The sequence below is a fragment of the Neovison vison genome, chromosome 1 (genome assembly GCF_020171115.1).
Source record: "Neovison vison isolate M4711 chromosome 1, ASM_NN_V1, whole genome shotgun sequence".
NCBI classification, from domain to species: domain Eukaryota; kingdom Metazoa; phylum Chordata; class Mammalia; order Carnivora; family Mustelidae; genus Neogale; species Neogale vison.
In genome coordinates, this window is record NC_058091.1 from 146,422,875 (window position 1) to 146,437,819 (window position 14,945).

Consider the following 14,945-nt stretch of genomic DNA (forward strand, 5'->3'; position numbering starts at 1 on the left):
AAAAGATGAACCAGGAGTTAAATCAGTCAATTAAGGCTATTGTTCTGGGGATCCTATTCAAATGCTGTCAAGCGGATCGGAGGGCTCCACTCGTGATGCACATCAAAGGGAAAAGAATACTCCATTTAACAAGCCCACGCAAGTGTGCATCTCCCACACACTGGCTGCCACTTCGAATCTTTTCCAACAGGGAGTCAGAGAGGCAAACCATCCAACAATGAGGCAGAGCTGACAGGATTCATTTTTTTCCACCGCAGGTAATTACCCCAGATAAATCTCCCATGCATCACTTAAAAACCGTATGAATTAACAATAATCTTGTTTTCCTACATCCAGGAACTAAGACAAAACAGATCAGGGTATACTTTACATGTGGGTATGGATCGTAGACAATAGTCTTTATGAAAAGGAGTGGGTAATTCCTTTTTCCTCGGCTTTGTCTCCATTTCCGTCCCCCTTTCTGGAGTGGCCCGGACCTCTGCAGCATCTTGAGGGTCGGCAACCCGGCAACCACAGCCCAGCTCCGTCGTGTAGGGGGGCCCCACTTCCTGAGTACGCCCCTCCCTGGCAGTTCCCGTGGGAACTCCGAATTCGGGGTCTTTGTGTATTTCCGCTCACGGCCACAGCCCAGAGGACCCCGGTTTAAAACTGGGCTCTGTTCATACCAGTCTCGCTGGGTCTCATGTCTCAAACCTATAAACTGGTGATGCTAATAGGAATGACCTCAGAACCTCACGAGGGCTCCGGGAATTAGCACAGGTGCCTGACACACTGTAAATGCTATTCAGTGGTTACTGTGACTCCTCAGCTTACTGTTACAGAAGACATTTTTATTTAGATCGGGTGTTTCACAACATAAGTGGGGGCACCAAAGGTGTCAGCATGCCGTATGACACACATGTACCCGCATCTATAATTCAGGATTAGCATTTATTTTATTTTTATTTATTTTAAGATTGTTATTTATTTATTTGACAGAGATCACAAGTAGGCAGAGAGGCAGGTAGAGAGAGAGGCAGGGTTGGGGGAGGGGGAAGCAGGTTCCCCCTGGAGCAGAGCCCAATGTGGGGCTCAATCCCAGGACCCTGGGATCATGACCTGAGCTGAAGGCAGAGGCTTTAACCCACTGAACCACCCAGGTGCCCCAGGATTTGCATTTATTTTAAAAAATTGCAATGACTTGGGGCGCCTGGGTGGCTCAGTCATTAAGCATCTGCCTTGGGCTCAGGTCATGATCTCAGGGTCCTGGGATCAAGCCCTGAGTAGGGCTCCCTGCTCAGTGGGGAGTCTGCTTCTCGCTCTGCCTCTGTCCCCTCCCCAACTCATGCTCTCTCTGGTTCTCACTTAAATAAATAAATAAGATTTTTTAAAAAAACTGCAGTGACTTCAGACACCCCTGTGCCCTGGAACGCCTGGCCTTCAGGATCATGTGATTTACCTACAGGCAGGTGATGGAGTATGCGCGCAAGGCCTGCCTGGGTCTACTCTCCCCCGTCAGACTGTAAAGGATGAAACGAGCTCCTTAAGCGATAGACTACACACTGCCTCAGTCGGGTCTTCTCAGCACCTCTAGCTCGGTAACTGCATATCCACGTGCATGGAAGCATCGTGAGTTAATGCAGTCCCTTAGTCTCTTTCTGTTTTGAATGTCCTCTTCCATCACTGGGGAAAGGGTCACTGCAACCATCAGAGCCAAAAAATATATATATATATAACATCTGGAAAATATTTTAATATGAAGACGCACACAATGAGGATCCTCAAAACAAAACCCAACACAACAGAAAACAAACCCTCGAAAAAGAAACAGCCCATGTCATTTCAATCCTATTTTAGGCCGAAGACCATTATGACAAAACTCAAAGGTCAAACTTCTTTGGAAATGTCATGGGAGCCTGAAACAGGGGGAGTTCCTGACATCACAGGGGCAGGTCTCCACGTGCAAAATACACATGGGCTGAGAGCATTAGACAGGTGATGAGGGAAAATCATCAGACTTCAGGAACCAGCATTCCAGACAATAAGGGGGAAGCTGATTTGCCTCCTAGGACCCATCTAGCCTTGGAGGTCACATTTTCTTTTAGTGGAAAAAGTCACACTTTGAGGGAAGGGAATCTGGACCTTATTTCCCCTTGGAAAGAGTCTCCGAGTTACTTTGTCGTGAGGTTGATATACCGTTGAAGACATCTTTGGAAAATATCATCAGCCCTCCAGACTGACCGTATATAGTTTAGAGTGAAGCTATAGAAAACCAGTATTTATCCGTGACACTAATCTTTATGTACAATCTCTCCTTCATCCCACCCAGCCAAAGATCTCCAACAAATCAGACAGGAACGTCTAGCATGCCTTCTGATGCCTTCTCCTCTCCCCCCACCCCCCGCCTTGGGCTTTGATGACTTAGTGACAGTTGTTAAACTTCCTGAAAATCTCAGGCATCTACTTCTGTTCTCCCTCACGCTGCTGTCCCTCAGAGCAGACTAGTTAGGAGTGCCCTGCGCACACTTGTGTCTGCCCAGGCTCCCGTGACTTCCCACAGCAGCTGTACTTGACATCGCCCCAGCCCCTGTGTAGGACGCCTTCCGGCCGAAGCAGGGAGCACCAGTGACATCTGCTAGAACCCCCTGCAGCTAGGATCCCGTGTGATGCAGGTGAGCTCCACCAGGCGCAAGCCCATGAGATCTGCAGGCAGAAGGCTGCATGTATCAGTTTCCTACGGCTGCTGTAACAAATTCCTACCAACTTAGTGGCTTCCGATGTCACACATTTATTATCTTACAGTTCTGGAGGTCAGGAGTCCGACATGGGTCCCCCTGGCTAAACTCAAGGTTTTAGCACACTGTGTTCCCATCCAGAGGATCCATGACAGAATCTGTTTTCTTGCTTTTTCTGGGCTTCTAGAAACCACCACATTCCTTCTCTGTGGTCCCTGGCTTCATCTCCAAAGTGGGCCATGTTCTCTCTTTCTTGCCCTCTTCCATAGTCCTATGACCACAGCTGGAAAAGCTTCACCACTTTGAGGGACCCATGCAAGGAGACTGGGCCCACCTAGAGAATCCAGGATAACCTCAAGGTGCTGAATTTCATTATAGTGGCCAAGTCCCTTTTGCCACATCAAATGACATGGTCCCCAGTTCTGGGGATGAGGATGTGGATGTCTTTGGGGCAGGGGGAGTTTATCTTGCCTGCTGGACTGTATTTCTGCTTCTCCATGGGGACTGCTGGCAACCGCCCGTGTAGACCACCTGGTTTTTTCTGTGCTGGCTTCCTGACCAGCTGTTTCTTGACCCTGGCTGTGGCACAGCCTCATTCCGGAGCCAGTGACTTCTCAGATCGCCAGGCAGCTTCTTGATGGTTGTTCAGACAGTGAGGGGCTCCATTAGTGACACAATGTGACTTTCAGCCTTGTTCTGGAAAGTTCGGCCTGGAGCGTGACCCAACAATCCTGCAAGCCATTTTATTTTACATCCTCAACTGAACCCTGAGGCATGTTCACAGTGCTATACCTTTGCACCTGTCTCTCTCTCTTTTCTAAGCTCCGCTTGTTTCTGGGGATGAAACATCACCAAGACAACATGACATTAGCTTAGAACTTGGGAACACAGGAGTCATTCCAAAATGGCTTAAAATGCTACCGATAACCTTATAAATGAAAAGTATGGCCACTGAAGGGTTACCGGCTGGTCGTTGTCCTGGAGTCTTCACCTAGAGCCCTCAACCTTGAGCCCCCGCAAACCAGCAGGGCACCTAGTGTGTGTCACCTTAATTAGAAGGCAGACTGGTGCAGTTAAAGCCAAGGCCATGACAACCCCAGGCCTTCATATGTAGCAAAAAAGAGTCAAATCAAATGCTATACTGGGAATAACCTCCCGGGACTTGCACCAGGTTCCACGAAACGACCACTTTGAATTGATTCCTCCAATTAAGAGAAGGGGGGGGGGAAGCATGTGCTTTTTTGTGTTCATCTACATTGCTTTTGTATTTTTAAGGTACCCCCTGCCCCCCCCCGTTCTGCCCCACACTCCTGCCCTTGCCTCCCTTCCAAAATCACTCCTAGAGGACAAGGACAGAAGAAAACAAGCTTGAAGAGAATGGGGTCATTGTTCCTTCAGCTCCTTCCTGGACAGTTTGCTGGAGACGGAAGAGGTCACCTCCAGGCTAGAGGCGCACACAGGTGGCATTAAACCCCAATGACATGTGGCCTATACAAGAAAGAGTTACACGACATCGCTTCTCTGCGCACAAGCTGGTGTTTGGAACAATCACTGTCAGCTTTGTTTTAGCATTCTCGGCATTATTAATAGTCTCATTTCATAATTGTTCCCATCCAACCTTTGCCAGGCAGGCCTCCTCACTGCCCTCAGCGTTCCTACTTCCAGCCTTGGTCTCAAAGCAAGTCACAGGCAGTCAGTTAATATTTGATGCCTCCTATTTGCTGTGCATCAAGCCCTGAGGTCATAGGAATGAGGGAAACGGCGCCTTTGTGTCCTCGGGGAGCTTACGGTCTTCCTCATCTTCCCATCTGGTGCGTCTCCCCTTTTCCCGCCCACTCATCTGTACGCCTACAGCAGGCTCAGCAATGAAATCTCTCCTTCCCAGCCTTCTTCTCCTTCCTCTGACCTCATAGTCCTTACTTCTAGGGTGACTGCGGAACTTACTGTCCCACGTAGACAGGACAAACCAAGACGCGCGTGGACGTCTAACCCTAACCCTTCAACACAACTGGGCTCTTCCTACTTCTCTTCCAGACTGTGCATTCCCCGGAACACGGAATCAGTAGCTTACACTTTAATATTGAATGAAAAAGCTAACTTTGGCCAGATCCCAGAGGAGTTCTTAGTAAACAGGTGCTTAAAATGAAGAAAAAAAATCAGTACTCCCCTAAATTACATAACGCTGCAGACTTGGACTTCAAATCCACCTCAGAAATAAACACGATTGTTAATCACTATATTCTATTTTTGAATGCTAAATAGTGTGAAAAGTATTCCCTTTGTCTAAGGCTCCTCCCTCCTCGGTCTAGCAGAGAGCTGGTTTTGATCTTGGGGAACATAACACAGACACATTGCATCTCATTTGCTTTCACTGTTTAAAAAAAATCTAATTTCCTTTTTTAATTAGTGTAATGAACGTGTGAAAACATTCCCCTCCACACAGTCCTCATCAGTGTCATGTAAGTAATGCACAATAAAATCAGTTGGAGTCGCTTCTTTTCCTGACGGGTCCAGGGTTTCCTCCGAGGGAGGGCAGCCAAGCATTGGGCCATGTGCAAAACAATCTTTTCTGGATAGCCTGCAAAACTCTGAGAAAAACATTCCTCATTTTTAGGAAGCATTTCCAACTAAAGTGGGATGAGTGGACTGTGACCAAAAGACCCTGGCCTTTAACCCAGAGAGGGCTTGGTGGGCTCAGAGAGAAGATCCCAAGAGGGAAGAGAACATGTGGGTGTTTCCATATTAAGTCACTGAAGATCAATGTGTTGAGTGATTTTGTTCAGTTGAATCAACTTGAACGCTTCCATGTGCACAAGGGTGAGGTTTTCACTTTAGGGGGTAGAATATTGTCCCAAGAAACTGCCTCTCAGGATATGATTTTGAAAGTGGAGGGAAATGAAAAAAAGGAAAAGAAGGAGGGGGGAGTGGAGGGGGAAGGGGAAGAGGAAGAGGGAGGAGGAGGGGAAGGAGGAGGGGGCGAGGGGGAGGAGGAGGAGGAGAAGAGGGGTCCTGGGTGGCTCAGTCAGTTAAGGGTCTGCCTTTGGCTCAGGTTGTGATTCTGGGGCCTGTGATCCAACCCCACGGTGGCCTCCCTGCTCAGCAGGGAGTCTGTTCTCCCCCTGCCCTTCTCCCCACTCACGGGCTCTCTCTTGCTAATAAATAGAATCTTTTAAAAAGAAAGAAAGAGATGCCTGGGTGGCTCAGTTGGTTAAGCACCTGATGCTTGATCTCAGCTCAGGTCTTGATCTCAGGATGGTGAGTTCAAGCCCCAGGTGGACTCCATGCTGGTTGTGGAGCCCACAAGGAAGGAAGGAAGGGAGGGAAAGAAAAGAAAGAAAGAAAGGCACAAACTCATAATCATTTTCCTTTCGGAACAGATCTTTCTGACAACCACATTGTGGAGTTTGCATGACAACAGCTTTATGACATCATTGCACGTTGCGATTTGCCCTTGGGGAACCAATTACGCGCTGCTGGCCTATCCGTACGTCCTCTCCCCACCCCCACCCCCAATTCCCTTGCTCCATTGTCTGTCTTCAGCTGGTATTCTTTTCTGGTTGAATGGCCACAAACACAAGCTGTCTCTCTCCTCCAGCTGGTGGAGTCCGGCTCGGCAGAGGAGACAGCCGTGGTCAGGAAGCCCTTCAGGAGCACGAGGCCCCGCTCCGGCCACCAGGGCTGAGGAAGCTCCATGGAAGTCAAACGTGCTGTTGCCCCAAGGAGCACCCGCTGTGTAAATAAAACAGACTTTCACTTCTGCCACCACTTCCTCCCCAGAGAAGCAAGAAAGTGGCTGTAGACTTCTGCCTTCGTTTCAGAAGGAAAACAAAATCAGCTTTCTTATTTTTCGCCCCAACGCGCTGCGTGCAACCAACAGTAAGATAAAACACTGGTTTGCAAGCTCTTCAACCCGAGGGACTGCTGTCTGCTGATCTGACCACTTAGTGTGAAGCCTGCAGGCCGCTCTGCTCCCTCTCTGTAACCACTTTTGTCTGGGTTGGCGTCTCTTGATGCTGAAAGATGAGCCCATAATCCGTGAATCAAACCAAAATGCAACAGAGAAGTGACTCAGCGGGTGGCTGGTATCACAGCTGGGCTGTGGGCTCTTGCCATAGTCGGGATGTTTCCCTGTAGCGACTCAGATGTGGGGTGGGACACCTGGCAGTCACGGGCAGGACCCCAAGCCAATGGACTTCAAGACTCAAGGCTGGAATTTTTATGTGAGTTTAGCTACCAACATGTAGAGACATAAAAGCTCCTTCCCAGCCCCTCCGGCTTCTCCAGGTCACCCGGGAAAGGGGAATGGGTCCCTTTGCTGCTGGAAAGAATTTTAGTTTGCAGTCAGCAAAAGGAAGGAGAGCCACTTCTGGAACCCGTGTCTGGGCACTCAGAACGCTGTGCATGTCCTTTGCACGTGCTCTCGGTTATTCTTTGCCCCGGCTTAGTATTTCTTTGCGTTTATACTAAGGATAGAACATTCACAGTGAAATCTCACATTGGCGTGGCCGAGAGAGAGGGGAGCAATACCAGTCGGGGCGGCGGGGGGGGGGGTCCTTCTGGAAAAGCAACACAGACAGCACATGCATGTGCTTACTAAACTGACCACTGGAGACAGTGGTCACATTTTCAGATGTTTGCACAGGCATTACGTTCCCTGGGGAAGAGCCGTACTTTGGCAGGATCTCAGCTGAAGGGCAAGCCCAGCACAGGAGACGTGACCCTGCGGGCTGGGCTGGGAGGAAGTGCTGAAGAGAGGGGAGGCCCTTCCCCTGGCTGCTGTTACCCTGCCTGGACACACCCCTGCAGTTTGCTCCTACAGAAGGGATGTGGCTACTGGCTGCTTCCTAATTAACCACTGGAGAACAGCCCGGCCACACTGGTTCTTACAGAGTTCACAAAGACGCCCCCTGCTTGTGACAGCCGCGGAACAGAGAGATGGAGACAATGCCTGGAGCCCGTGGCTGCTCCTGGGCCAACTCAAGAGTCTGGTCCAACAAGGCTTGGGGAGCGAGAGGGAGAGGCAACTAAGTGAATACCCGGGTCAGGTACATTCTCAGACCCAGAGAAGCCTGACAGAAAGCAAAAAGGAAGAACTGACTGCATGTCAGGTAACAAAGGGGCAAATGCTGACCCAAGCTGCCCAGCCCAGTCCCCTAGAGAGGGCCAAACACAGTTTCTTTGGAAATGGGGTAGTGATCTGCCTTGGTCCCAGAACTTCCACCAAGTGCATGATCTGAGCACTTTAAAGGTGGAGCAGGAGGAAAGATAGCCCAGCCTGTTTCCGGGGACAGTCGTAACCCCACAGTCACAAGCTTAAGCATCTCCTCTCAGCACTCAAGCAACACAAGTGTCTATCTCCAGGATAAGATGCTGTGACACCGCCAATGCCCCTCTGCAGACCCTTCCCGGCGCCCCCATCAGCCCGGCTCTCCCGCTTTTCCGGGGGCTCTCTTGCCCCGCAGGGAGCTGCCACCTCGCACCAAGGACTCTAATAGGCTTCTGCCTCCTTAACATCTGGAGGGTGCCGCCTGTGCGATTTCAGACACCCCCCCCACTCCCTTATAAATGAGGAGTCCTCTCCCTGCTCCCCAATGCCCTGGGGAGGGGGCAGGAGGCGACAGGCTCCGGTGACACAGCCACAGTTGCCTCTCTTCTCCAGACCCCGCCCAAAACACGGAAACTCGCAGGGCGCTCCAGGCCTCAGGTGCATCGCCCCTCCCCCCACATATGCCGCCCCAGGTCGGCATCCCTGCACCGCATTTCTCCTGCCTGCCTCTTCTCTCAGTTGTCATCTGGGTCCCCCACCCTCCCCACTCCACCCCACCCGCGTGGATTTAGACCCCGGATGAAGAGGCTGGTTCCTACCCAGGCTCAACCCCACCGCTTCGGGCAAGTGAAGCCACTGAACCCCGAGATCCTGGCCCTCGCTGGACTCGGAACAGGCGTGCAGAGTGCCGGAAGTCGCTGGGTGACAGCGGGTCGCGGGGACCCACCCGAGGGCATCGGCCCTGCCACCCCCAGAGCACCCACCCGTCGGACCCCACACGTTCCCGCTCCGGAATGTCTGCCCCCCCCCACCTCCCCAGACACTGCCGCGGGCTCCTTACCATCTTTGTGGTCGGTCAGACCCTCTACCCACCCACCCCGCCCCACCCCCACGCCCCTCTGCTCAGCCTGCAGAAGTGCGTGTGCCCTTTCCCTGGACAACTTCGCGGCCCGCCCCTGTAGGCGCAGCAAGCCGGGGACCCCCAGTCGGAACGGCTCCCGAACCCGTGGCGCTCACTCAAGCCCAGCACGCCCCCTGGCCACTGCGACCTCACCCGGGTTGAAGGCAAAATCAGAAGCAAAAAAGAACCCCCGAGAAGACGCACATACCTAAAGACGAGAGCTCCTTCTCATGACAAGGGGACCCTTGGGCTCTCCGGCGTGAAACAGCCTCGGTGCCAGCGCAGTTTCCCGGCGGCCAGCACCCCGAGCTTTGCAGACCGCTGAGCTCGCCCACGGGGGAAGAGACAAAAGGCCGCAGGAGGCAGCGGTGTCCCCGCGAGCAGCCCCCAAGGGCCCTCCGGCTTCGCGGCGGCTGCGCCGGGGGTGCAGTTGCGGGGCCGGCGGGCGCGAGGCTGGCGGAGCGGAGCGCGCAGGCGGAGGGGCGGGGGCCGAGGAGCCGGCAGAGGGGAGGCGCGGCCGCGGGCCCGGCGGCGTCGTGTGAGCAGGGAGGGGGCTGGGGGAGACAGCTGCTTGACAGTCACTCCAGCGCAACTCCGGGGAGGCTGCGCTTCGCTCTCTGCCTCCAGCTGATCGCCCGCGCGCCGAGCTGCTCCGCGGAGCCGGTGGGGCCGCTTCGGAGTTACCCGGGGAATTCGTGCCGGCGAGCGAGCCTGGCATAGAGCGCGTCGGAGGGAGAGGGCAGGGGAGGCCCCGTGAGGAGAGACCCTTTCAGCTCACCGTCTGGGATTTGGAATGGAGAGTGCGCCTTGAAAACACCAGGCGGGGGCAGCCGAGGCGGCGGGTGTGTGTGTGTGTGTGTGTGAGAGAGAGAGAGAGAGTGTAAGAGTGTGTGTGTGTGTGTGTGTGTGTGTGGTTGCGGGCGGGGTGAAGTTGGTTGTCCAAGGCAAGGGTAGTGTTGGGAAGCCCCCCCCAAGACCCGCTTTGTGCGGGGCCTCCACTAGGTCCTGTTGGGCAGACAGATCTTGATCTGATGATGAGGAGAAATGGGGTGTGTGTGTGTGTGTGTGTGTGTGTGGTTTTGTTTCATTTTGGTGGATTTGAACTAGACATAAAGCTTTCCTTTGGGAAAGCGTGGGTCTGTCTGACAGCGCATTTCGGAGTGGACTCATGCTGTATGAGACTGGGAGTCTGTAAGGACCCTGACACAAGTTCTCTGCCACCCGCTTGAACAGGGAATGTATACTAGGCTTCGGTTTCCCTGCCTGTAAACCCACCACACGGAATACATTGTGTACTTAGGGTATGTTAAATAACACAGAAATGCAGGTGCGTCTCTGCACCCCTCACCCCACCCAGCTTGGGATTCAGTAACTTTGTGAGTGAACTGGTAAGAAGTGACAAGCGTAGACAATGACCCAAAGGGAATATTCCAGGGGACTGTGTCAACATGGGAACCCCCATATCCAGTTGTGGGAAGGAGACCGCCTCCTCAGGCCCTGGACAGGAAGAGCCAAAGATCTAGCCTGATCCACGGACCCAGCCCACCTAGGGATACAACAGCAGCAGAGTGTGCTTTACGTTTAGAAAGCTCACCCGAGAGCAAGCCGGCTCTGGTCTCCACTTCAGACCAGGAAGGGTGGCCTGAACCTCGAATACCTTGATAGTCGGAGCCTTTGGTTTCTCAAGATGCCACCTGTCTTTGCCCTTCTTCTAACTCACAACACAGTTTCTCAGTCTTCCCATGAGGGCATTCCTTGCAGAGGAGAAAATGTGTCAACCGCATGATGGGAACATTGCAGTCGGCCCAGCAGGTTATTCTTCCCATGTGTTCAGCGTTTGTGTTCTGGCCGACACGTAAGTCCCTGGCAAGGCTGGCTGTCTCGAGTCCGTCCTCGCTGTGCCAAGCACATGCGACTGTCTTCTCCTACCCTTCTGTCCTCGGAGCAGGTCCTTCTCAAGCACTGTATCATTTATTCCTGATTGTACCTTAGCAGAGGGCGTTATTACTCCCATTTCATGGATGGGAAAACCAAGATTCAAGAGTGTTAATGAGACTTGGCCACAGTTGTTTGAAACAGCTATGTTTGTGATGATTTCTTACACAGGAATAGATAACCGATACAGAAAAGTCATCTTTTAAAAGAGAAATACGTTGTGGTCACTTTCCTGCTCAAACCCCGTATGCCCCATTTATTGTAGAATAAACCCAAACTCCATACCAACGCAAGGCCTCCTGGTCTCATGAGTACCCCCTCGTCCCCTTACTAAGCTCAGGCCGCAAGAGCCTTCTTTCAGTTCCATAAACAAGCAAAGAGAGGTCTGCCCTGTCCACCCGCATCTCTAAGTATTGTCTTCCCTCCAGTTACTCTTTTTCAAAACCCCATGTCTTGTGGAGCACTGACTGACTGTAGATTATAATGGCCTAATTTGCCTTTGTGCTTGTTTCTTGTCTCTTTGCCTGGACTGTGAGATCAGATGGGTGGAGACCCTTTCTGTCTTGGACACTGTACCCCCAACACAGGGCAAGAGCTCAGTACCTACTTACTAAATGAAGGATGAACCTACCATTCCAGAACACTCCTTCTTCTTACTTCATACTTTTCTTCCCTTGTTAATCCCACCCTAGCCTATACTCACCTGCTTGGCCTTTGCCCATTTCCCAGCAGAGGAAATTTATCAATATCCAGTTTAAACACTCCAGACTCTGTTCTTCCCAGATCCCTGCCCCTTTCCCTGCTCCCTCACCTCAGACTGTCATAACGTCTTTGATCTTAGCATCTCTGCAGGTGCTTACCCCTCTACTGCGGACTATAGCTATTTGTGTAGGATCTGATGCTTCCAGACATTTCTCCATTTACTTCCCTCGGAACAAAGAGACCTAGAGAGAAGCACAGATACGCAGTAGAAATTTGGGGAGAAACGGATGAGTTACTGCTGGTCAGCATCAGTGCTAATAGGGCTACGCAGAAAAATCCTGGAGGGAAGAGCAGGGCCCCATATCCACCCTGGAGGACAGTAGACTTTCCATTTCCCCACCATATCAGTCTGCGGGGCCACCGTCATGGAATACCACAGACCGAGGGGCTCAAATGACAGACGTTTATTTTCTCAGTGCTGGGGGCTAGAAGTCCAAGATCAAGGTTCTGGCTGCCTTTGTTTCTGGTGAGGACTCTCTTCCCGGCTTGCACATGGCCATCTCCTTGTTCTGTCCTCACATGGTCTTTCCTCGGTGCCTATGCCCAGAGAGAGGGTGTGAGGTCTCTGGCGGCGGCTTTTTTACAAGGACCAATCCGCGTGCATCACCTAACTTTAATTACTTCCCTACTCCAGATACAGTCAGACTGGGTGCGAGGGCTTCAACACAAGAATCTGGGGGAACACACATGTTCGGTCCCCAACACCCACCTTTCCAACACCACTGCCTTCCTGATGAGAAAGGGGACCGCTGTAGACGTCATACGAATTTTATGGGAGGGAGTGGGCCAGAGGATTTCACAAGGATTATAGATGATGCCTGGTGCTTGCCAGACATTGTCTCACCTAAGCCTACTCCACTCCCTCTTTCTATTACTGTCCTCATTGTAGACTCTACGGTTAGACCCTTCCCTGAGATCAGGGATGCATACGAGTGAGGGACTGGGCGGCACAGGGCTACACAACCAGGACACAATCCTTAGTGGAGTGTCTAGTCTGAATCCCAGAGTGCAGGGTCACACAACCAGACAGAGTCAGCACCAGAACCAGGATCTTTCTGAAGGTACAGATATTAGTGAAAACTCGGCTGGCTCAGACTTTATGTCATGCCCCTGGAAAGACATGGGTCTTCCAAAGGAGAAAGAGTTTAACACAGGTCCCTCTGCCTGTCTCCCCAGATGTCAGTCTTCATTGAAAACACCCCAAGGTACCAGTGAGAGCTACTATTTCAACAAGCTGTTACTTCAACTAAGGGTAGGAGACCCAGAGGTAAACGCGACAGTCATGTGACCCAACTCGTGGCGGCTGGCGTGAGGACAGCCGGACATAACTGAGGTGGGTGCAGGAAAGAGCAAGCACTACGGGTGCTATGGGAACTGTGATTATTTCTGGTTTCATGAAACGGGGTGTTTGAACTCCAGAAGCACTGAAAATGGTCTCTTTCAATAACTGAGTTTTATTCTGCTTTTTGCTCATGGGTGTTTGTTTAAGCCCCTTTTGTGCTGGGGAACAGCACAGCCAAGCCAGCCTGATTGTTCTTTCTGCCACCAGTCGAGCGTCGTAAATATGTAATTCCTCGGTAGAAAGCAGAAGAGCATCCAAAATGTGACAATTTTGTTTCCTGACTTAAAGATTTAGACGGTTAATTCAGAACTTGGAACGTGCCTGGAGACCACTGCTGTCATGAAGTGAAACTGACGGAAGGTCTTTGGGATTTGGTCCTATCTAGTGATCCCTCCTCATTTATGTTTCTGTATAAACTCTGCCCGTGATGCTAGTGCATTCTGGCTTCTAGCCGGTCTAGTTGACTAGTCCTAGGGGTAGCCAGATACAACTGAGATCTAATCTCTTATCGTAACTATGATGTTTAGTATCCATGTGGACAGCAGATCTAACATCCTGATTTCGAAATTCCTTCTCTACTCTTCTGACCTTCCTCTATAGGCATTCGGCCACCCAAGTGCACGTCCAGATCGTGGCTTGGAAGGCTGCCAGCTCCAGAATTCCCGACCCCCTCCTTATACTGTAACTCTTTACCCTCCACCTTGCGCACACCAGCTGAGTTCTCCTTCCTTTGCTGCTCTGGCCAGTCTTCCCCTATTTCTTCTTATCGCTGATTTTCTAACTTGGGAAGCGCAGGAGAATCAGTCTGGGAGTGTAAAGTGCAGATTTGTGAGTCACCCCCTCTCCCATCCCAAGTCAATCATTTCAACAAGCACACGGAGGGCTCTGGCACATTTGTCTCAGAACGGACTTTGGGAAACTCTGGTCTGGATGAGACCCAAACAGGAGCCCAGCTCACCTAGCACTACCGTGTGGTTCAAGAACTCTTTCCAGGGCACCCACTGCCCTGCTCTGCCAGCCCTAGGGTCGGCTCTTCCAGCCATGCTCAGTGTTCAAGGAGCAGCCCTGCAGAGTCTCTGACCTGGGAGACACTTTAGTTCTATTTTGGTTCTGCCAATAGAAAACTCAAGGCCAGTCTTGACCTTTGCAATCTGTGTCCTCACCAGTCAAACGAAGGGTGTGGACAACTTGATTGCCAGGTATCCTTCTGGCTCTGACATTTGACCGTTCCTTCCTCCACCATTCTGCTCAGGTCGTTTCCACTGCCTGGGAATTCACTGCGGAGAATTGCCCGATGCTTTTTCTCTGATGCTTGTCTCCAGAAATCCTGCCCAGCCTCTGAAGCCCTGGTCCACGACCAGTTTCTTCGTGAAGCCTTCCTTCGGCTGCCATGCTGTCCCTGCATTCTCCTGTAAATGCTGTGTCCCCCCGAGGACAGACCCAGTCCCATAATTTCCTTCTGTCCCAGATATTTTAATTCTCTTCATAGTGTTTATGTTCCTGGATATCAGAAACTGTGCTTAGGGCTATGGACACTAGCGGAAGCTTTATATTAATGAGTGTAGAGGATAGTCAGTAAATGAGGAACGAGAGCGTATCACGGGCCCTGCTGGTGTCTGTCATCTTTTCCTCCAGAAAGAGCATAACATGCCTGCATTGACTGACATCAGAGCCGCACCTACAGAAGGAAGTATGCTGCAGCTTGACAGACGACAGCTGGGTCCTGCTCACTGCTTGCTGAACTGCAGAGAGCAAGACCCCATTATCCTTTGCCCGTGCCTGGCACTGATGATAAGGTTCCCAAGGGAGCACACATCTCAGGCTGTGGCTTCCTCACCACCGTTACATTGTCTGCTTGCACAATGGGGAACGTGTTCAGCCAACACACTTATCATTTCAGTGTATCCCGGGCACGTATATCTAAGGGATGCTGAAATCAGGCCTATCCGCTTGGGCAAATGATCCCAGGCTGAAACCCTACCTCCACCCCTCACTTCTAGTTTCTACACCAAGTGACCTGGAAGG

The 14,945-nt window shown here is 51.6% G+C and overlaps 1 protein-coding gene across 5 annotated transcripts in view; it reads right to left on the reverse strand.

Moving 5' to 3' along the window:
- RIPOR2 (RHO family interacting cell polarization regulator 2) overlaps positions 1-14,945 on the reverse strand; it is a 213,105-nt gene that overhangs the window by 77,458 nt on the left and 120,702 nt on the right. The window contains exon 1 of one of the 5 annotated variants that reach the window (XM_044260100.1): positions 9,090-9,318. The exons of the other annotated variants lie outside the window; for them this stretch is intronic. The gene's annotated coding sequence lies outside the window, so the exon portion shown is untranslated. Of the gene's footprint in view, positions 1-9,089; positions 9,319-14,945 lie in introns of those variants that run through there. 5 annotated transcript variants of the gene reach the window in all.